Consider the following 24,109-nt stretch of genomic DNA (forward strand, 5'->3'; position numbering starts at 1 on the left):
CTGGATTTATTGCCTGGTGAAGCAGAAATCAAGGATCTGCCAGAGTTCTTCCTTTATGCCCTTTTGAAGTGCATAATGATCCCCACCAGACCCTAACTAAAAATCAGTGTAAGTGAGTGAGCTAAAGGGCCTTTGCCTCTTACCTTGCGTAGGTGAGTTAGTGGATGGAGCCAGTATTGCTAGTCCATCAGCATTGCTACAGTTCAAAACATGCCCCCTTGCTCAAAATTATTTGCCAGCCAAGGACTTACCATTTTGCTAATTAGACACACACAAAATCCACTGAGAAAAACTTAATAGACAGGCCTATTGTAAAAAAGCCCAGGGCTGCCCCATTATCAAAGCAGTCTATCACCTATTCAGAGAGTAGGGGAAGGGAACCTCATTCAGTTATCCCCACCCCACCCTCACTGGTGTTTGACGTTGTGTGTGCAGGTCCAATCCAACAAGAGGATCCAAGTGCATGTCTCCAATTTTGTTTTGAGGGGATATAGTAAGGAAAACTACCTGCTTCTGTCTTATTACCTTTAGTGAACTGGGTGAAGATTAATACAGAATATTTGTAAAGGGGTATGCATGTTTTGGTTACAGTGGGGAGTATATTTTCTTCTTAATACCTGAGCCTAGCAGCTACTAATGATTTACAAATGATTTATTCATTATTCATGGTATCAGGTAGAGAAATCCTAACCCCATTGGATGGATGGCTGTCTGAGAGGGGTAGGATGAGGTGGAGGCACCCCTCCACTAGTGGAGGGGCGCTATGCATGGAGGGGCACGTTTGCCCCAGAGGCCCCAATTATGCCTGCAGAAAGTTCTGCAGACATAAATCTATTGCTGGCAGTGTTCCCATTGCCAGCAGATTGCAAGAGGTCTGGAATGGGGTGTTCCATGCATGGGGGCAGCTTTAGATCCACTGCTGGATCAACAGCCCTCCATTCTCCCATGGAAAACAAAGGGAGGGGAAATAAAGAAAGGAAAACCCCCAGCAAGAAACCACCCTACCACCTACCACCCTGGCCACTTGTGTGCCAGCAGGGCGTTGGATGCTATGGTGCCTCCATGGCAGATCTACCCATTTAGGATTGCATTCTCAGTAATTCATTTTGTTTCATGGTTATGTGTGGGTGAAACCAATGTGTTTATGCATAGTATAAATCAAATTAAGGGCATTTTTCAGAAGCAACACAGTTTTGGTCTCCCTATATCCTTGCCTTATACCTGTAAAGTAAATGAAAATGTTTTTTAGAATGTGTGTTTGATTTACTGTGCTTTCAGTCATGTATTAACTTTTGCAAGTGACATCCGCCGGGTCTTAGACTCCAGTATTACAGCAGGTGAATCAGGTGAGGTATCCAAGTACAGCCTTGTCCAGTTTTCTTGGATGAGTTTCAGTTGGTACAGCTCAAGGACAAGGTGCTTGGACAGGTTCGTGCAACCACTTCCATATTGGATCCTTGCCCCTCTTGGCTAATAAAAACTAGCAGGGAGGGGACAACTGGCTGGGCCAGGGAAGTGAAGGAGGCAGTAGTAAGACCACTCCTGAAGAAATCCTACCTGAACCCAGAAAACTGTAGTAATTACAGGCCGGTGGCAAATGTTCCATTCCTGGGCAAGGTCCTTGAGTGAGTGGTTGCGAGCCAGCTCCACTCTTGGATGAGACTGATTATCTGGATCCATTTCAGGCCTGGTTTTGGCACAGAAACAGCTTTGGTTGGCCTGTACAATGACCTATGTTGGGAGAAAGACTGGAGTGTGACCTTGTTGATTCTCCTTGATCTCTCAGGAGATCAAGGCTTTTGATACCATCAACCATGGTATCCTTCTGGGGCAACTGTCTGAGCTGGGAGTGGGAGGCACTGCATTGCAGTGGTTTCGGTCCTACTTTGATGGTCGGCTCCAGAAGGTGGTGCTTGGGGAACATTGCTCACCCCATGGATTCTCCAGTATGGGTTTCCGCAGGGGTCTGTTTTGTCCCCCATGCTGTTCAACATCTACATGAAACCATTAAGTGCAGTCATCCGGAGATCTGGAGTACGTTGTCATCAGTATGCAGATGACATGCAGCTCTACTTCTCCTTTTCATCTTCATCAGGAGAGGATGTGGATGTGCTAAATCGGTGCCTGTCTGCTACAATGGACTGGATGAGGGCTAATAAACCGAAACTTAATCCAGACAAGACTGAGATGCTGTTAGTGGGTGGTTCTGCTGACTGGATGGAGGGTGCTCAACCTGTTCTGAACAGGGATAACCTGGTTTCAGTAGTCTACGCTCTGGTAACCTCCAAGTTAGATTACTGCAATGCAGCCCCATGTAGAGCGCTTTTGAAGATGGTTCAGAAGCTGCAGCTCGTGCAAAATGCGGTGGCCAGATAATGGGGACCAGAAGGTCTGCCCATATAAGACCTACTCTTTCATCTCCCCGATGAGGCCCGCCTGGTACCAACATTGTTATCTTTTCGGTGCCAGGTCAAGACTTTTCTCTTTTCCCAGGCAAGTGGCAGCATGTGATGAGTTTTAATTGATCCTGGATTTGTTTTATAGTTTGGCTGATTGCTCAAAGTTGTTTTTAGATATATGTTGTCTTTCTGTACACTGTCTGCTTGTGTGTTTTTATATTTTAAATTTTGCATACTGTACTTCTAATGTTTTAACCTTTGTAAACTGCCCAGAGAGCTTTGGCTATGGGGCAGTATAGAAATGTTAATAATAATAATAATAATAATAATAATAATTATTATTATTATTATTCAGGCTAAAAATCAATGTGTCACATATGGCTTCACAACTCTAAAACACAGAATTACTGAGGTTTGAAAATGTTCTAAAGCAGATACTAAAACTTAGATTCATAAGGCTCCAGTAAAGTGCATGTGGTGCAGCAGGGGCTACCTGCATGGAGCCCTTTTGAAAAAGATTTAATTCTGCCAAGCAGTTGTGTAGCAAAGGGAGAGCTGGAAGGGCTGCATCCAGCATTGCCCGCCCTCCCTTGAAAAACTTGCAGGATTCCTAGTTTTTCTGAAGGGTTGAGCTACATGCATACAGCTGCAGTTGCTGGGTTGGGCTGGGGAATCACCCATGTAACTTCCATTTGCAGGCATGATTTCCCATCCAGCTAGGGGATCACACATAGGAAATGGTTCTCATTCATGGCTTCCTAGCTTGACTGATGTGTAACTCTGTAGCTCAACAATTTTTGTTGTTGTTGCTTTTGTTTATTGAAGGTTTTTTTTTTTTTAAAAAAAGGTGTTAATCTAAAGATGGCTACACATTTTGTCTTTGGTAAACATTTCTTAAGACAGTATAAATAATATAATTGACAGCACAATCCTATATGTTGGTAAGTCCCATTCTGTTCCACGGAGCTTACTCTGTAATAAGTGTGTTTAGGATTCCAGCCCAAGAAGCAGAATTTCTGTGCACATGAAAGCACAGAAATTGAACTTACCTGGCATAACCAAATATGGATGTCAGGCTCAGTTATTTGTATGTTGCTATAGTGACCTTGGCCTTCAATAAAAAGACCCCATTCAGCTAAACTGCACAGAATGCTGTGGATAAATAGTCAATGAGAGGAGACTTCAGAATATGGTGCTGGCTGAGGGAACCAGCAGGGCAGTTTGAAATGACAGCTGGACTGTTGAGGTGACAGTTGGGAAGACAGACTTAACAACTTAACACAAGAAAGCTGAAGTGTAATAACTGTATTTTACTGGAATTACCTTGGTTTTTTTTTAACCCACATCTGTTATATGGAGATACTCAATAATTAACACAATAACATTATTGATCCCAAAGAACAAGAGATAACAAGGTGACTAATTTCTGTTGATACAGCAGCTTTGAAGTACCATAAAATGTTTTGTCAGTCAGGATGTGGATATAGCCATACAGAGAGAGCAAAGTTGATTATGAATGCAAATATTTTACTTGCTTCAGATTAATAGTGACTTGGTGACAAAAATCTCTTCACTTCCAATACATTGTCGTAGTACCCTAAGATCAAAGGTTGGTATTCAGTGCAGTGTTCTGTCACTACTTTATATATGGAGATTCAATCATCTTTCATCAGAGATATGTGATGTTTTATGTCAATATCACATCTGTCTGCAAGATTCTTTGTCAATTTTACACCCCAACTTTTCCATGCTTCAGAATACAATGTGTCAGTGTAGGGTGGGCCAACTGCCAGCCAGTGAGAAAAATGCACCAACAGGAATTTTCCATGTGAAAAATTATCTTGCCAGTCTGGCTGGGGTCAAATGAGGGGGACATGGAGACAGAAACATTTGAATGTGGGAGGAAGTGGAGGCTGGCCAAAACTAGGGACAGGGAGCAGGGTGCCTGGGAAGAAGAGTATGTGTATGTTAGGTTTTGGGCTGGTGAATGAAACTCTTCTCTTTACCACATTGGACCAGTGATGTGCCACAAATTCTGCCTGTATGTATGTACTGTATTTCTGCACCGCCTTTCTGCCAAGGCACCCAAGACAGTTTACAATTTTTAAGCAACTAAACAAACACTACCAGAAAACGCCACAATCCAAACTAACACCAGAATCTCAGGCTGATTCAGGAACTGATGGCATGACCCCCCCCCCCTCGCGGCCTGGGCATCTCCTCTTCTGCCTTCCCTCACTGCATGTAGTCTGAAGTAGCCCCAGGGAAGGGGCTGCCCCAGGAGTCCTCTCAAGCTGTTGATGGTCTCTTTAGGAGCTGATGGTACAAGCTCCCTGGTCTTAAGTTTCTCTTAATATGGCTGAGGTTAGACCACCCTCTGTTAGAGGCTGGGTATCAGCCCTGAAATCCTCCCCCAGCCCCTCCCAACAGCTATAAATGAGCACAGAGAAATGGGGATTGCTGGCACCTACCATAGACTTTGACAGACATAATGATGTTGGAGTTTAGACAGCAATGCTGTAATATATAGGTAGTACAGCTATAAGCAGCTTTCAACAACTTATATGTATTAGTGGAAGCAGGGGTCTTGAAATTCTGTTGGCCTATACTGGGTGTGAGACAAAGCCTGTTTAGGGAGTTCCACAGACTAAATTAATCTCATGTCCAAAATGAATTATTTCTTAGGAATGTAACTGTAATACACTTTGGGCTAGCCCTGTTCCAAAGGTGGGATATGACATTCTCTCCCATTCACAATTGGAAATGGTGCTTCTCTCATTTCAGAAAATCAGACAGTGCTAAAGCAGGATATACCAGTCTTTGTATCAGCCTCATTATGTTATTGTGTGTGTGAGAGTGTGTGGTTTTTTGTTTTTATTCTTTAGCACATCTTCAGAATTTGTTTCAAATGAGAAGCAACATATAAATATTGCAAATCAATAAATGGCAATATAATAATCTATATTATAATATGGCTATATGCTTTTGTTAATATATGTCCTTTCTGTATTTACTGGGAAGTCCCTTTATATTCAAAGGAACATATTCCCTAGTACATGTGTTTAGGACTGCAGTATTACAGAGCAATCCTGAGTGGGGCCAGTAAGTTTACAAGGCAGATCTATCACCTTGTCCCCAAAACAGATTGAGCTACTCTAGGGAAACAGAGTGGCTTTCGATCCAGTGGATCCAAAGCTAGCTTCCTGCTACCCCCACCCACATAACACCTCATTTTAGGGCTTTCTGCCTGCTACCACTAGCAGGAAAATGGCCAGTAGCAGCATTCTGCCTGCAGACCAGCAGCCCCCTCAAAACAATGGAGCCCCCCCCCCCAGTGGTGCTTCTTTCTGACAGCTTCACTAGCAGAGGCACCAGCACACCATCCAAATCCCCTCCAACCACCAACATTGAGGGATTAGGATTGTGCTCCCAATTACTTAGCAAAATTTAGTGCAATAGTTTTATTGTTGCCTGTGAGTCCCCGCCCTGCACCTCCAGACAATGACGGCCCTGCCATGATTTCGTGGAATGTTCACACACATTCTAACTTCTGGGGATAAAGTGTCAGCAATATATTGTCAAACAGTGCAAATTCTGTAGTGTGAAGAAAGTTAAAGGCTACTTTTGCTGGGAAAACCTCAAACAAAAACCACAAATAGGAAGAACTTGTGGCAAAAAGATGGGACAGAGGCAGAGATGCTGTCCTGGCAAAGAAAAGAGGTCTGGAAAGTCAGTGGGATGAGAATACCGGAGATAGGGGAAGTAGGCTTTGAGGAACGATTGCTAAACAAATGGGGCACAATAGTCAGTTTGCTGAAATGCAGAGATCTTATAGAAGGAAGCAAAAATTCAAGGAAAAGGCTGCAAATAAGAGTGAACAGCAGCCTAAAGTAAACAATCACAGAGGACCTACGGACAGAAAGGTCTCTGTGCTATTGGTAGGAAAAGGCAAAGAAGCTTTGGAAACATGGGAGAATGTTGTTCATGGAGTCAAGAGACGCAGGAAGATTCTAAATTTCAGATACTTAAGGCTCAATCCTATGCATGCTTAGACATAAAAAAAAAAAGTCCTACAACTCCCAGAGTTCCCCAGGCAGCTGGCTGGGGAATGCTGGGAATTGTAGGACTTTTTTCTGTCTAAACATGCATAAGATTGCACCCTAAATAGATCTAACTAACCCAATTTTTGCACATGTTAAAGATGCTAAATAATTTAATACATTATATAAAACCATGAGTTTTCTATTCTTTATTTGTTGGATTTGAATTTAGGGTTAAATATAAGGTTGATAACTTAAGAAACATTGAAAGAATCATGCTTTACCAGTTTTAGTACAAGTGACTGGCATTTCTTATGGTTACTATAGAAATATGAAATTCTGAACAATTGTCTTCAGAGTGAATCAAACCGAACTATTTGGAAATAAAATATATTGTGATATTAATGCAGTCATATTATTTGGTCATTAGGGGGTACTGGGCAGATGATTTGTGATGGGCCCCTCATTCATAGTACCACCACTGTGTAAACGGGTATTTCACCTCCTACATGATCAGGTGCAAATGTTTTTATATCTGTGGTGTCAATTAGAAGACTTATTTCACAGCTAATATAATTGCTCTTAGGTACTTTTTTTAGGAGTCATAAAACTTGGGATCTGAAATTAAAATAAATCAGAGGAGGCAAATTATCTGTATGAAATATAATTTTCATACAGATAATATTCATTTTCCAACAATTAATTATGTATATTCTTTTTAATGTCTGAAAACATCACTAACTCCTTCGTGCTGTGAAAAATATTTGATAGATCTGATCTACCTAATAAGAGGCATAATGGTTTTAGTTTTTAAAATAACTTTGTCTTGTCTTGAAAAATTATAAATAGTAATTTATTTATTTAATTAAAAGTATTTGTATCCTGTTCCTCAGCCAAAAAGGCTTCCAGAGCAGCTTAGATATAATCAGTAAAATAAGATAGTGTCTGCCTGCAGGCTTGCTGTCTAAAAAGACACAACACACAATGGCCCTGCTTCCCCTCTCATTGTCTTCTGTACAGCCTGCTGGAATGGCTGGTGGTGGTGACAGTTGAGGGAGGAGGAACCTTCATGGAGGCCCTTTGGGCATCTCTACATCAGCCCAAAATCTTGCATTTAAAACAGGACTTTCTGCTTCCGTTTTAAATGCAGGATCACAACTGACTCCCTTTGCATGAGCTTCCTTCTCCCCATCCCCTTCCCCTTCCCCCCACCTTCTCCCCATATCTGAGTCTTCCATTATCTTTCATTGATCTCGCTTCTCTTCTTTCCGCTTTAACTCTTTTCATGGAGGAAACTGAAGCAGAACACAACGAGGTAATTTGAGAGCTCATTATCTGAGATCTATTTAAAAACAAAACAAAGGGCATCCCTGGAGGTTCACTGTTATGTAAAGAGCCCGCAAACTTCCATGAAGGAGCAATCTCAATTGCAGGATAAAAGCTCCATGTAAAGGACATCTCAAAGCTGCATTCTATGCATTTACCAGGCAATATACCTGGTAAATCTACCCTCCTGTAACTTATTTACTTATGTATTTTTTAAATTTTTGTGAACCGCCCAGAGAGCTTCAGCTATTGGATGGTATACAAATGTAACAAACAAACAAACAAACAAACAATAACTCCTACTGGCTTCAGTGCTAGCTACTTCAAAATAAGTGTGCCCAGGATTGCAGCTGTAGACCTCAGAAGCAACCACAGATCACCTATGACACAAGTAGGCAGACTTCGGCCTTAACAGGATCTATTTTGTATTTTTTTTACTAAAAAGGTAAAGGTAAAGGTGTCCCCAACCAGTCGTGTCCGACTCTAGGGTGCGGTGCTCATCCCTGTTTCTAAGCCGAAGAGCCAGCGCTGTCCTAAGACGCTTCCGTGGTCATGTGGCCGGCATGACTGAACACCGAGGTGCACGGAACGCTGCTACCTTTCCTGCCAAAGCGGTACCTATTTATCTACTTGCAATTTCTTGCTTTCGAACTGCTAGGTTGGCAGAAGCTGGGACTGAAGACGGGAGCGCACTCCGTCACGCAGCACTCGGGTCTCGAACTGCTGACCTGCTGACCTTCCAGTCTGCAGTTCAGCGTCTTAACCACTAAGCCACCGCGGTCCCATGATTTTTTTTACTAGCACCCCAAAATTCAGCAGCTGGAGCCTGGTGCCAAAGACATACACTCTGAATTAAAAGAATTCTGAGACCAGGAATTTATTTTGAGTACCAGAACTGAACAGACTGCAAAGTCCATCCACATAAAAATCTACCCAATTTCATCAGTATATTTTAGGGATCAAGGGGTGGTAGTGGTCATTTTGTTGCTGCTATTGCTAAACAGTTGGGAGTCAGAAATACTTGCTGATCTACTGGAAATCACCCAGAAAACTATGGCAGCAGTGGGCATCCCTTCTTACCCAAATCCTTCTAGCCTTGTATTGCCTTGTGGATTGAGGAGCTCTCTACAGAGGAATCACACTTTTGAGGACTCGGACATAAATATTTGTTGCTGGGAATATGTACATTTCACTGGGAATATGTACATTTTGCCACCATTAGTATATTTCAAATTGCCATGTATGTGCCATAAGTATCATGGACACTTACTCATTAGTGCTTATGACATCACTTGAGATTAGGTCTCCTCCCATACTGAAAACTTCTAAAAAGATTTAAAAGATTTAAATTTATATTTTCTATTATATTAACTGCTGTGCTACTTCAGTGGGACATAGAAGGGTGGGACAATGTAGCCTTATAGGAAATCCAAAGATGACCAGCAAGGCATCTCTGTCTTACAATTTTTTTTTAATTTTTCCCATTTTTATAAGGGTACTGGAGTGGTGCCCCTCCTAGTACAGAATTACTGTCATAGAGTTGGCAGGAACCTCAAAAATCATCTAGTCCAACACTTTGCAGAGAATAGAAATCTGCTGCTACATCTGTATGGCCACCGATCAGCATCCCTGATAGGTAATCATTCCACCTTTACTAGAAAACCTCTAACAAAGGAGGCAGTCTGTTCCATGACTGAACAGCTCATACCATCAGAAAGTTCTTCCTAATGTTTCATTTAAATGCCTGTTGTTGGTTCGGGTCCTACCCTCTATGCCCTGTAATGTCTATTATGTCCTACTAGTCCAATGCCTACTAGTCCTGATGGCTATAAGCTACCTCCAGTATCATAGGCAGGGTGCCTATGTACACCAGTTGCTGGGGAACATGAGCGGGAAGGTGCTGTTGCACTCAAGTCCTGCTTGTAGGCAGATGGTTGGCCGCTGTGTGAACAGAATGCTGGACTAGATGGACCCCTGGCCTGATCCAGTATGGCTCTTCTGATGTTCTTATATGACCAAGAAACAGAATGACACCATTACTTCTCATGATCTGGACATTATACTTCTGTTGATGCAGCTTAGAATGGCATTAGCGTTTTTAGCTGTTGCATTGCACTGCTGACTAATGTTTAGTTTGTGGTTTACTAACCCCCTACATACTTTTCAGATATACAGCTGTAAAGCCAGTATCAGCTATCCTATATGTGTTCATCAGCTTTTCTTCGACCTAAATGCAGAACTGTACATTTATCACTGTTCAAATTCATTTTCTTAGTTTTGGTTCAGTTCTCCATCCTGTCAAGATCAGTCTGAATTCTGTTTCTGTCTTAGAATCATAGAACAGTAGGGTTGGAAGGGGCCTACAAGACCATCGAGTCCAACCCCCTGCTCAATGCAGAATCCATGCCAGAGCATCCCCGACAGATGGCTGTCCAGCCTCAACTTGAATGCCTCCAGTGTGGGAGAGCCCACTACCTCCCTAAGTAATTGGTTCCATTGTCATATTGCTCTAACAGTCAGGAAGTTTCTCCTGATGTTCAGCCGGAATCTGGCTTCCTGTAACTTGAGCCCATTATTCCATGTCCTGCATTCTGGGATGATTGAGAAGAGATTGTGGCCTTCCTCTCTTTGACAACCTTTCAAGTACTTGAAGAGCGCTATCAAATCTCCCCTCAGTCTTCTCTTCTCAAGGCTAAACATGTCCAGTTCTTTCAGTCTCTCCTCATAGGGCTTTGTTTCCAGTCCCCTGATCATCTTCGTTGCCCTCCTCAGAACCCTCTCTAGCTTGTCTGCATCCTTCTTAAAGTGCAGTGCCCAGAACTGGACACAGTATTCCAGATGAGGCCTAACCAGTGCTGAGTAGAGAGTAACTAGTACGTCATGTGATTTGGAAGCTATACCTCTATTAATGCAGCCCCAAATAGCATTTGCCTTTTTTGCAGCCACATCCCATTGTTGGCTCATATTTAGCTTGTGATCTACAACAATTCCAAGATCCTTCTTGCTTGTAGTATTGTTGAGCCAAGTATACCCCATCTTGTAACTGTGCATTTGGTTTCTTTTTCCTACACGCAGAACTTGGCATTTATCCCTATAAAATTCCATTCTGTTGTTTTCTGACCAGTGCTCCAGCTTATCAAGATGATTTTGAATTTTGTTTCTGTTTTCCAGGGTATTAGCTAATCCACCCAATTTTGTGTCATCTGCAAATGTGATCAGCATTCCCTGCACCTCCTCCTCCAAGTCATTAATAAAAATGTTGAAGAGCACCTGGCCCAGGACTGAGCCCTGCGGTACCCCACTCGTTACCTCTCCCCAGTTTGAGAAGGTCCCATTGATAAGCACTCTTTGAGTCTGATTCTGTAGCCAACTGTGGATCTGCCTGATCGTTGTTTCATCTAGCCCACTTTGAGCTAGTTTGCTCATCAGGATATCATGGGGAACTTTGTCAAAAGCTTTGCTGAAGTTGAGGAATATGATGTCCACAGCATTCCCACGGTCCACAAGGGAGGTTACTTGATCAAAAAATGAGATCAGATTCGTCTGGCAGGATTTGTTCTTGGCAAATCCATATTGGCTTCGAGTAATCACTGCATTGTTTTCAAGGTGCTTACAGATGGATTGCTTTATCATCTGCTCCAGAATTTTCCCAGGGACTGATGTCAGACTGACTGGTCTGTGGTTCCCAGGTTCCTCCTTTTTACCCTTTTTGAAGATAGGGACAACATTAGCCCTCCTCCAGTCATCTGGCACTTCACCCGTCCTCCATGATTTCTCAAAGATAATAGACAGTGGTTCTGAGAGCTCTTCTGCCAGTTCCTTTATTACTCTAGGATGCAGTTCATCTGGCCCTGGAGATTTGAACTCATTCAAAGTAATTAGGTGTTCCTTGAACATTTGCCTGTTGATCTCAAGCGCAATCCTGCCCCTTCAGCCTGTACGTCGCCTTTGCCAAGGGGCTCATAGACCCTCTTTCCGGAGAAGACTAAGCCAAAGTAGGAATTGAGCACTTCTGCCTTTTCTTTGTCATCTGTTATCATTTTGCCATCCTTATTTAATAGCTGAAGCAACATTTCTTTCCTCTGTCTTTTACTATGCACGTCGCTGAAGAAAGCTTTTTTGTTGCTTTTAGCATCTCTCACTAACCTCAACTCATTCTCAGCTTTAGCCTTCCTGACGCCATCCCTGCAATTCTATGCTACCTGCCTGTACTCTTCCTTTGCTGCTTGTCCTTCCTTTCGCTTCCTATATGTGTACTTTTTTTGTTTTCAGGTGAACTCTAAGCTTTTTGTGAAGCCACATTGGCTTCTTTTGTTGTCTTCCAACTTTTTTTCTTGTTGGAATTGTTTGTAATTGTGCCTTGAGAATTTCCTTTTTTAAAAACTCTCACCCATCTTGGACTCCCTTTCCCGTTAGAGTTGCTTGCCATGGGACCTTACTTATCATTGTTCTGAGTTTATTAAAATCAGTTTTCCTAAAATCCAGGGTATGGGTCAGGCTACACTCGGCTTTTGCTTCCATTAGAACCATGAACTCAAGTATAACATGGTCTCTTTCCCGCAGAGTTCCTGTAACTGCTACTTTACCCACTAAGTCATCTCTGTTGGTTAGAATCAAGTAAAGGATAGCCGATCCTCTAGTTCCTTCTTCTACTTTCTGTAGGAGGAAGTTATTTCAAGTCTACTTTCTGTAGGAGGAAGTTATTTCAAGTCAGGAATTTCCTGGAGGGGCCATGTTTTGCAGAATTTGTCTCCCAACAACTATCGGGGAAATTGAAATCCCCCATTACTACTACATTATGCTTCGTTGAAACATTGGCTATTTGCTTTTCAAAAGTTTTATCCTTGTCTTCTCCTTGATTGGGTGGCTGGTAGTAGACTCCGACCACCAGGTTCCTTTTATTCTTTGCTGCATTTATTTTGATCCAGATGCTCTCGATGGGGGTACCAAGCTCATCCTCCTGTATTTCTGTGCAGAGATACGTTTTTTTTACATACAGTGCAACCCCACCTCCCTTTCTGCTCCTCCTGTTCTTTTTGAATAAGTTATATCCTTCAATTGCTGTATTCCAGTCATGAGAGTCATCCCACCAGGTCTCAGTTATATCTATCAAGTCATAATTTCCCCCCTGTATTAAGAGTTCAAGTTCGTTCAGTTTGTTTCCCATACTCTGGGCATTAGTATATAGACATCGAAGACCATGTGCTTCATGGTCTGGCTTTCTTCCTACATGTTTGTGAAGACTATTATTGGGCGCTATTAGAGCTGTTCTCTCTGTTGCGGTTCATGAGCCATTGTCCATGGTTACCCCCAACTTTACTTCTCCCTTCCCCGTAGGATTCAGTTTAAGCCCTCCTGATAAAGTTCTTCATGCTGTGGCCAAACACATTCTTCCCAGCCTTTGTGAGGTGCAACCCATCCCTTGTCAACAGCCCATCTTCCAGGAAGTATAGCCCATGGTCCCAGAATCCAAATCTCTCTCATCGGCACTACCTTCGTAGCCACTCTTCTAAGGTATTAGTTATTCCTCCCATTTTGTTGTCACCTGCAAATTTGGTGAACAGCCCCACTATTCCTTTGTTCAGATCATTTATGAAGTTGTTGAACAACACTGGGCCTAGGAGAGAACCCCACTTGTCAATTCAGGTTGATGAGGAGCCACTGATGAAAACTCTTTGGATGTGGTACCTCAATGAGTTGCAAGTCCACTTAACAGTGGCATCACCTAGCCCACATTTCACCAGGTTGTCAACAATATTGTGAAGGCTCTTGTCAAAAGCTTTGCTGAAATCAAGATATACTACATTCGCAGCATTCCCCTGATCTACTAAGCTAGTAACTCTATAAAAAAAATGAAATAAGGTTAGCCTGACATGACTTGTTATTGAGAAACTCATGCTAGCTCTTCGTAATCGCAGTGTTCTTTTCTAAGTGCTCACAGAATGCTTAATGATCTGCTCTAGAACCTTGCCAGGTATTGACATCAGGCTGTTTTGTATTTTACTACTGCTCCTTATTTTATTTTTATTTATCACACTGGTATACTGTCCTTCCTCCAAGAAGCTCAGGGTGGGGGGCATACCTTAAAATGCCATAGTACCATAACAAGACAATTCAGAGCTTTATTTACACATTCTTTTCAGGGTACAGAGAGTGGGTGCTTCCAGACAGAGGACTCTTAGTGCTACCAATTAGAAAGCATAGTGCCGTTATTCCATCTTTTTAACCTTAACAGATTTTTGCAGTAAGAAAAAATATAGAAAATGGTTATGAGTGGAAGACGTCATCATCTGCACCCCTACATAAAATTATGTAAATGAGGCAGGGCGATGGAAGCACCCAGTATTATTATCTCCATAATGGTTTGTTTGTTTTTCATAAGATAATGTTACACTTGTACTAATTCTTCATTAAAGTCCTTTATTCTTCTGCAGGATTGTTTTTGGTTACAACTAGTCCATGGACAGAAACAAATCTTTGTGATGAGGAAAACAACTGAATCAATGATAGATAGCGTCTCATAATGCTGCAGGGATGAATCAATTAATAGGAAGGGTTGTGTTTTCCCCTTCCCCTGCCTGCTGATCTTCCTCTAAAAAAGCCCTTCCCCTAGTTTATTTTGAGCCCATTCCCCCTAGCTAGGCTCTGAGACCAGAATAATCCTAGCTGCAGGAAAACAACTGGGGGGAGAAATGGTAGGCAAAGGAAGGATTAATATCCTCCCACTCATTGATTCTCACCTGCCCATGCATTCATATTACCTTTTCAAACATGGGTTTGGGAACACAAATTTGTCAAGGTAACGTGAAGTTCCACCCTTAAATATTAAAACAAATCAGTATGCAGAATGGTTATGCCATATTGCACTGTAATGTATTATTAATTCATACTGTGAAAACTCTAGCCACATATAAATATACATACTGTGCAATCCTGTCACTTGAGGGGTTTGTTATTTAAAATAAAGTTTGACCCTTGTTGTCTGAGGTCCATTTTGCTGGAAGCAATTTAGCCTTTCCATAGTTGTGGGCAATTATTAAAAACTTGAACAGTTAAAAAGGTATATCCAAGTATATCGGAAGAAAATTTGTATAATGGACCTAGACAAAAAATTAATTTAATTACCTAGATTCAAACAATGTGTTTGAAGAAAGATTTTAATTTTCTGGAGAATTGAATAGAATGTGCACATTCCTATATCGGTGAATCACACTTATTCATATACAATATATAAAAGATATTTTACAAAAAGAGACTGTCAAAACATAATTGAAATCAAGTATTTATATTACGGCACAAGTTAACATTGAATGGATGAATAAGAGGAACAGTCCCTTCTTAACTTTCTAGATAATTAACCTTTATGTATCCTCAAATGTTTTTATTAAGATGTATTTGTTTCAGCTTGAAGTGCACATTGAAGTGTCGATATTTTGTGTTGTCTTTATATTTGTATCGACAGAACTATGGATATACATGTTTCTAAGCCTAGTATTGCACACGCATTTCTTGTGCATGATGTAATATGACCTTTGTTCTGCACATGGGCATTCTGCCTGCCTCAGTGCTGGAAAAATCCCACCCAGTTATGTTTAAACTTGTTACTTTGATTTTATGTTAAGATATGGGAGTTGTGCTGCCTGTGTGTTGTTCACACATGTCTATATGCGTATCATGTTTTGCAACTGTGCCTGGCCTTTTCTGGGAAATGTATCTGTGGCATGCTCTCTATTTTTGGTGTTAGTACAGCACGTTTCTATTGTGAATGCGTGTGAGACAAAAGGAGGCTGTTCCCCTCCCCCGTGATGTTTCCCACATTCACTCTGCTCACAGACAAGCTGGCACCCCTCCCCCACACGTTGGTTCTATACCAGCTGCTCTCACTGAAAACCGATACTTGAGAGGCCTCTTTTCCCCCTAAACCAGTTCTAGCAGGAAGGTGGAGAGAGACAAAACCCATATTGGATTCAGAGCTGGAGCAGCTCTGACTCCTCTCCCTGCAGGCAAAAGCTCCAGCTCCAGGCATAAACCCTGCCCACAGCTTCCATTCGACTCTGCTGCTATTGGCATTTGCTCAGAGCTCTGGCTCCTGTAGCATATTTTAGCAGAGACTGCGTCTCCTGAATGTTCTGGGGTGATCCACTCCAGAGATTCCAGTCAGCCGTGGTGCGGCAGAACCTCAGCCTAAACAACAGTTGATGTCTCATTCCAGCTCAGCAACCAGTCTCAACCGGCTCAAACTGGCTTTGGCCGGATAGATTGGCAGCTGAGTCTGCGCCTCCTCCTCTTTTCCTCCCATGAATTTTCACTGCCCCACCCATGGAGAAACAACACTGAAAATAAGCTTATTTCTATTTTTATGTGGGGATTCAGTGCTAGACTTGAACCAATCCGACCCCAGCAGGCAGAGATGCAGAATCTTCCTCTGCTTCCCTGGACAAAGGGAAGAAAGTCACGTTTATTCCACCCCCAGCCTACACACCACACACCCACTACTCTTGTGACGGAGATGCACTGCCTCCTCACTCCCTCCACCCCCAAATCACTGGAGGAGGAATACCTTTCCACAAGCACTAGTGCTTCCCTCTTTCCATAATTCCTGACCATGTACAGAATACTGAGGGGTTTTTTTCCCCACCTCTATGGGGGCCGAGGAGCTAATGGTATTTACTGGCCCCCATAGAGGTGGGAAACCCCCCCTCAGTATTCTGTACATGGTCGAGGAGCTAATGGTATTTATTTACAACCCACAACTCCGCCTGTCACATCCACCACCTCCCACCTGTGCTTTGGTAATAAAAGCTGGATTAAATGCCTGGAAAGTTTGCTGTACCGGATGATATAAGATACAATTCTGCCTACTCTCTCCATTGTAAACAGCCAAAGCGGAATGGGTAACCATTATATAAATATTCCCAATAAGCCGCAAATCCTGCTGCTCTTTGCTAAATGTTAAGTAATGAGGCGGACTACAGTGTACTCCCTTTCCTCTGATAATGTGTTCCTCTTTGAGAATAACAGGAAATAACTATTCCTGCTTAAGAAATCTAACAAAGACTCTTCCTCCCAGGTTCAAGTGAGATAAATGGCTATCAATCCCATTTCCTTTAACAAAAAGATAATATATTTTACAAGTTGCTTCAAACTAAGCCAGAGTTCGAGGTTTATTTACATAATCTATTATCCTGGGATAACAACTGTTTAATTTCTTCCAGTCTTAGATCTCTTTTATATTATCAAAGGGTATATCTGAGGTTGAAGTGGGTTAAAAAGCAAAGGAGTACCCCTGGATATCACACCTCTTTTGTCCTCATAAAAGCATGTACACTTCTGTACCTGTATGACAGAGGAGTGGATGGGTGGAATTTCCTCCCTCTCTGTTAACCCGGTGCCCATATATTGTGCTCTCTAGGGTTGGTACACTGACATTTGAGACACCAATCTATGCTGAGGTAAATTTGTTGACATGGGAGAACAATATCAGTTTAGCAACATTTGTAACAACTCAGGGGCATATGATCATGTAAATGAGCCTCAAGCTACAACTGACAGGCCCTCACAGACCAGATAGGTGGGAAAACAAATTTTTTCACTGTATCATCCAAGTACTTCACCACCCTTTCAAACAATTTATACTCACAGCACCCCTTTGAGGTAGGAATAAGTTACTACATGATTGTACTGAAGGAATGCTAGGACATGGGGAATTGAGTGATGCTGCAATGTGGTGTGTGTGCAGCAACCCACAGCCCTTTGCATATATTGTAGATAAAAAACAGAATGGCCCAATTCACACAATCACTTGGCTTAAACAAGACATAGTGGCTTGTGTAAGACATGGTATGTGCCAGTGCATGCCAGGCACCATTTGCCTAATTAACTGCCTGGGTGCAGCTTCTCCTGTTGTCCAAACCTGGGTGGCATGGCTTGTTTGAAGGGGAAACAACATACAAACCGGGCCAATATCTTGGCCATGAACATATAGAAAGTGTGTGGTGAAAGAAGACATAAAATATAGACCACAAAATTGAGGTTACAGCTGTATATCTGCACCACTGCTGTTCTCTGGGGAAAATGACATAATATGGAAGGGTGGGGTGGGGAATGTGATCAGAGAGCCAAATTGATTGAATGTCTACTTCATCTCCTCACTAAATCAGTGAGCAGTTACGAAGGCTCCATATATACATGATCAAATAATACTAGTGAGTTAAGCACCACCAATGTTATTTAGACACATAAACAATCTAGTAATAGTTATTACTGTTGTCAGTGGGGAGCAGGAGTTTATGAATTAAAATATTTATTAGTCTAGCTAATTTTATTTAATTCTATTAACCTAGCTACAGTTATTCACACTCTGGTAACCTCACATTTGGATTACTGCAATGCGTTATATGTAGGGCTGCCTTTGAAAATGGTCTGGAAACTTCAGCTGGTCAGAAATAGGGGATTGGCCAATATGATCATATTATGTCAGTGCTTTATGATCTGCACTGGCTACCAGCCTGTTTCGGGGCCCAATTTAAAGTGCTGGTATTAATTTACAAAGCCTTAAACAGCTTGGGGTCAGCTTACCTAAAGAATACTCCCCTTCTATGGGGCTATGTACACATAATGTCAGCAAATTGTGGGTTAATTAACTCACAATTTGCTGCAGCACTTGTCAGGCACCTTCCACAGCCTTTTTGAATATTCAACCCCTGATCAGGCCAGTGCCCCAATGATGATGTCTGAACCCAGACACTATAAGTCAATCATGTGATAAACAGCCCAAAGTTAACCTAACTACTAATTGTAGATTTACTGTGGGTTGTTTAACCCATGATTACACTATAATGTTCTGGTTCAGACATCACATAGCAACCTCCGATCGGTCTGGAGTTCAATATTCCAAAAGCCTGAGGAATATGCCCAGCATGCACAGTGGCAAATCTTGGGTTAATTAACCATGGTTTGCTGCTGTTCTGTGTGAACTGGGTCTATATATATGTACCCGGACCCTAAGATCATCCACAGAGGCCATTCTCCAGATGCCCATGTCAAATGAGGTGAGGTAGGTGGCTACTAAGGTGCCTTTTCAGTGATGGCACTCTGGTTGTGGAATGCCCTCCCCAGAGAGGGTTGCCTGGCTCCAACATTGTGGCCTTTTCAGCACCAGGTGACCTTTTTATTTTTCCAGAATCTTTAGTCCTTTAATTAAAAAAAAATGTATTAGTGCATTTTTAGATGTTTGCAGAGCTGCTGGCTTTTATCTTGGTTCTTACTTTGGTTTTATTATTTTTTAAACTTATGGTTTTACTATGTTATTGTATTTTGTGGTTTTAAGTTTATTTTGTGAACTCACCAGAGAGCTTTGTCTAATAGGTGGTATAGAAATGTTATAAAATAAATAAATGTATCTCTCTCCTTTCAGCCCCAGCATAACCTCCAAGATGACTAACATATACGCTCTGATTATATGCACATATTTGCTGATATCTACATTTGTTTTCCAAACTGAGTAAGACAAACTGTCTTCCTCAGCTTGGAAGTATTTTGGGAACATGTATTCCCTTCTGTAATTCTCTCATCCTCTGCTGTTTGGGTGTTTCAGACAAACCATCCATATCTGTGTCTCTGGCTTCTAAGCAGAAGACAGGGGGTGGGGCTGAAGCACTACAGAGAGGCATCTATTCTACTTCCATCTGGAATCAAAAGAACACGGTCACAGATACCAGGGCTGGCATCAAAGGCAGGCATGGTTGGGCATCTGCCCAGCAGGGGTCCACTGACATGAGCCCCTGGACATGTTCCTCCTCTTCACTGTCAGAACATGCTCTGGCCCAGACAAAGGTGGCGGTGAGAAGGAGGAGCAGTAGATGCCACTACCTACTTGCTCCCTGGTTCTATGATGAGAAAGAAGATAAGAAACAGCGCCTGGTGACAATGGGCAGAATTCAATGTTGCCCATCTGCTATTGGATCTGGCCGCTGATTCTGGTCTGTGCCTGGCCAGCCCTGCCAATTCCATTCTGCAAGTGACCCTTGCCACTTGTGGAACAATAATTTAGTGGGGCAAGCCCCCAGATGAACAGAAACACTAGTTTCTAGTGTTTCTAGGAAGGGGGGAGGCCAGCAGAGGTCCCTTATGTGAGCTCCACCAACCTGCCCCCTTCCAGAAACAAGTGTTTCTGCTTGTTTCAGTTTGCCCCAGAAGCACTAAATTGCCACTCCACACGGTTTTCAGCTGCTTTTGGAACAGAATTGGTGGGTCTGGCCACTCGTGCAAGGGCAGCATTGGATTCTGCCCAATAGCAGTGAGAAGGTAGACCTGCTGAAGGAAGGGGCCCATTGAGGGTATCTTGCCCAAGGGCCCTCAAAAACCTGGGAGTGGTACTGATGGATACGTTTCGAACGAAAGCTGATAGGATTCCTTCAGTAAGTTTTTTTGTTCTTAGGAGGAGCGATTCAGTGTCACTGACTATCTCCATTCCTCATGATATCGTAAGTCTGTGATTTTTGCATACATAAACGGTTTCAGTAGCACAGGAAAAAATTACACTGGGCAATCCCAGGTGGATTTCAGTTTGCTAAAAAAAGATGGGCAGTAACTGCTATGAAATATGGGCTCAGGGAGACCTTATGGGAGATGAGTACTTCCTATTATGGTGGGGAAAGGGAAGTGGAAACTCAGGAAACCCATAATAAATGTTTACGTTGCATAAAATCTCCTGATTTTTAGAGAAACCTCTCAGTTTTGGTTCCTGATTTTTGCATGCCAACCTCTAACAGATATCCAGATTTTGTCAGTACAGAGCCAGATATAATATGCCTGTGCTGCTTCCATTAATTCTGTAGGTAGCATATATAGGTATTTGTATCTGGGCAGTGTGTTATTTTCATGCATTCAGTAAGCATTTTTAAAAAATTACAAGTGTGAAGCTCACTGTCACATGATACATCAGTTTTAAACAAGAAAAACTTGGTGGCCCTTATTAGATAATCTTAATCTAATTTCAGAACAATATTTGATTTAGTGGGAAAGGAAGTAACCTGCCAATTTGTAACTTGACACCATGGTGCACATATCCCAACTGGTTTTTCTTTTATTCAAGAGGGATAGCCCCTTGGAATTAAATATTTTCTCCTCCCTGCCTTTGATGAATGCTCTTGAAACACTTTTTTTTCAGAGACACTGAAAGGTCTTTTTAAAAGCCAAAATTCTCTTATTATTCCTTTTGTTTAGAGTGTGAACATCCACTCTGGAGCAGAGAACTATATCACTTTCTTTTATACATACTCCTGATCTGACACTTAAAGCTTTTCTTTAGGACAGGAGTTCTCACACTTTTCTTGTCTAGCCCCATTTCCTCCCCACCCCCCACCACATCATAGGTTGCTTTTCATATCCTGAATGCACTGAGCTTCCTTTTCTTGCATATCGGCTCCACAGCCATGACTATATTTGCATATGCCCACACTTACCTTTTGCGTGTGCAGTAAAAAGCACACAGTCCCCCTTCTTGCATAAGTACACACACTGCTTATAAGTCACTGCTCCAACCCATGTGTTTATGTCCTCTCCACTTGCAACCCCCCTCCCCTTCAATGCAGGGTCACTAAGTCCAGAGCATGTAGAAACTACTGATTGTACCTTTGCTAGGAACTCAGCCATTTTTCTTCCTCTTGGCAGTTCCCCTCAACTGGGCCTTATGTGTGGGAGGAGGTGCCTGTTAAGCAGCAGCAGTTGCGTTTTCTGTCTGACTCAGTCACATCCTGTCAGCCAATTTTATGATACTGTGTGAAAGCCAGGCAGCTGCAGCTTCTTGTGATCAGGCTCCAGTGCCTGTAGGCACCACATATCCTCTTGCCAGGAGGACTCAGGTGGCTACATTCGGAAACCTGTATCTAGGGAAAAGCCTGGATTTCTACCTATATCTATAAGCAATATAAAATAAAAGAACATCTTCAGAAATCATAATAACTTAATATTTATATAGCGCTTTCAGTATCCAGAGTTCTTCATATACATTATCACAGTAATTCTTACAACATCCCTTTAAGGTAGACCAATACTATTATCGTTGTATAGAAAAAGAGGGCTGTGGCTTACAGATAGTAGCTAGCTTAAGGCCCTCTAATGAGTTTATGGCTTTGATGGAATTTGAAATAGCAACATCCTGGATCAGAGCTCATTCTTTTAGCTGTTACACTACACTAGTTCTCTCCCTCCCTCCCTCTCTTCAGGAAACATTTCACATCAGAATTTGATATTGATGGTTTTGTGTCTGACAGTTTCTACTTGAGCTCTCTGAAAAAAGATCTAGAGAGTGCCTGCGCTTATCCTATCGTATCCTGCCGCAGTTCAATTCAACACACTCTTGGAAGTTTTCATTTGTCTCCCTCTGCTGGTCAAAGTTACTCTTATATACTTGCTTAATGTTATTGTTATATTGCAAGCGTTTGAGGGCTATAGTCTTCCTATTTCTTCATGAATGTGTTTGGCCTTTTGTCTAATCAACCATGTTTCATTTTGCCATTGTCTATATCTGTCTATGTTTTGTGTCTGTGTGAAATTGTGTATTTAAAAACTAATTAAAGACTAACTGATTAACATTCACCTTCAGAATATTTTAATGGCACTTAAAATTTGCCATGTGTCAGAATGTAAGCCAGGGGAAAATTGCTAACTAGAGTGTTAAATTTCAGTCATGCATAAGGCACTGAAGAGATGCCAAATATAGTACAAGGGAAAGGTGAAAACATGCACTGCCTTGGAGGGTGAAGGAAGGCTAGATCCTGGCAAATGAAAACAATTTGTAAGCTTCTATAGAGCAAAACTTGGGAAAAGTTGAGAGCAGCCGGGAAACATCCAGTTTAGAACAGCACATCCTCTGGAGATGAAAGTGTAAATGTTTCAGATAATCAAAGAGGGGATAGGGTAGAATTTGACAATGAACACACAGAAAGAAATTACTGCCAGTGAAATCATAGGGAAAATTGCACATTAAAAGGAAGCTGGAGAGGGATGAAATATATAGGTGTTTATATGTTACTGCTAGAAGCCTCCAAGCCAAGATGGGGGAGCTTGAGTGTTTGATGCTAGAAGAGAACATAATATAGATGGTGTGTTGGAAACCTAGTGGAACAGAGATACAATTAGTGGGTGTTGTTGTTCTGTACGTTCCATGAATGAGAGAACTCAAGTGAAATAAACCCAATAGAATTTCTGTGGGTGGAAATGTCAGTTCCGAAAAGTAATTTAGTACTGAGGGCATACTATTGCTTCCCTGACCAAAACTCTGAGGGTGACCTTGAGTCACATTGCTACAATTTGAATGAACAGTTAGCTACCAAAGAGACAATACTTCTAGTTATGATTGATGATTGTGTGTTGGAACAGCTAGGGTAGAACCAACTAGAAGGCCATAAACCTTAGTCCATAGTGGTACCCAGGATTTGCTGCAAGATGTCTTGTTGAATTGATTTGGAACCGTGACCCCAGTGTCATCAAACTGAATGTATATGTAAGTCAGGTGTCCCCAACCTTTTTGAACCCATGGGCACATTTGGGAATTTGAGAAACTGCTGTGAGTACCACCACAAAATGCCTGATCAGTGGATTACTGCTTTGGCATCTACCTGTCACGTATATATGGCTGTGTTTTCTTCAGCAAAAACATTTGTTTTGTGTCTATTGGACACTGAAATATATTTAATAGGAAATTATCTAATTTGGCTAATTGCTGGTGGTGCTTCTTTTAGGGCACAATCCTAAGTAGATAGGTGGCTGCCTCCGACCTCGGAGGTGACCGCCTATCCAAAGCAAGGCAGGAGAGGCATGGGGGGATTGTTCCCTCTGCGCCTCTCCTGCCTTGCTCTTTTTTGCTAGACAGCCATTTTCGGCTTTCTAGCGGCGGGGTGGTGGTGGTGGCTGGGAGAGGAAGCTGCCGTACGACACATAGGATGTGTCATATGTGCAGCTCCACTCTCCCTGCCCCGGAATGCCCCCCAAGCCCTGCCCCTTTTCAGTCGCTCCGCACTCGTCTTAAAAGCGCAGCAGACGGGGCTTCTCCAAGGCAGCGCGCACGAGGGGGGAGGTCGGTTCCCAGAATAGACCATATCCTATGGCCCGCTAGACAGTGTCTAGCAGGCCATAGGATTGCTGTCTTAAACATATGTTTTGGCAATGTTCAGTAGTTGCTTCTTTTTGAGGGGAGCTTATTACACAGATAAATGTTGTACTGGAACAGTCTTTAATATTCACTGATGTACACGGTCTTTTAAATTATTTACCTGCTTCATGGACATTAACAAATGGTCAGCTTAAATGGATTCACTGCACTATTTTGACAGCTAAAAC

The 24,109-nt window shown here is 42.2% G+C and overlaps 1 long non-coding RNA gene across 1 annotated transcript in view; it reads right to left on the reverse strand.

The window, feature by feature from the left end:
* The window catches only part of LOC146339723 (uncharacterized), a 33,194-nt gene extending 11,738 nt beyond the window's left edge, over positions 1–21,456 (reverse strand). Inside the window, exon 1 of the long non-coding RNA XR_014784329.1 lies at positions 21,401–21,456. This is a non-coding gene — a long non-coding RNA (uncharacterized LOC146339723). The remainder of the gene's footprint in view (positions 1–21,400) is intronic.
* Between the last annotated feature and the right edge of the window lie 2,653 nt (positions 21,457–24,109).

This window comes from Heloderma suspectum, chromosome 7 (assembly GCF_057233095.1).
Source record: "Heloderma suspectum isolate Gila_16-S chromosome 7, 16-S_ref, whole genome shotgun sequence".
NCBI classification, from domain to species: Eukaryota; Metazoa; Chordata; class Lepidosauria; order Squamata; family Helodermatidae; genus Heloderma; species Heloderma suspectum.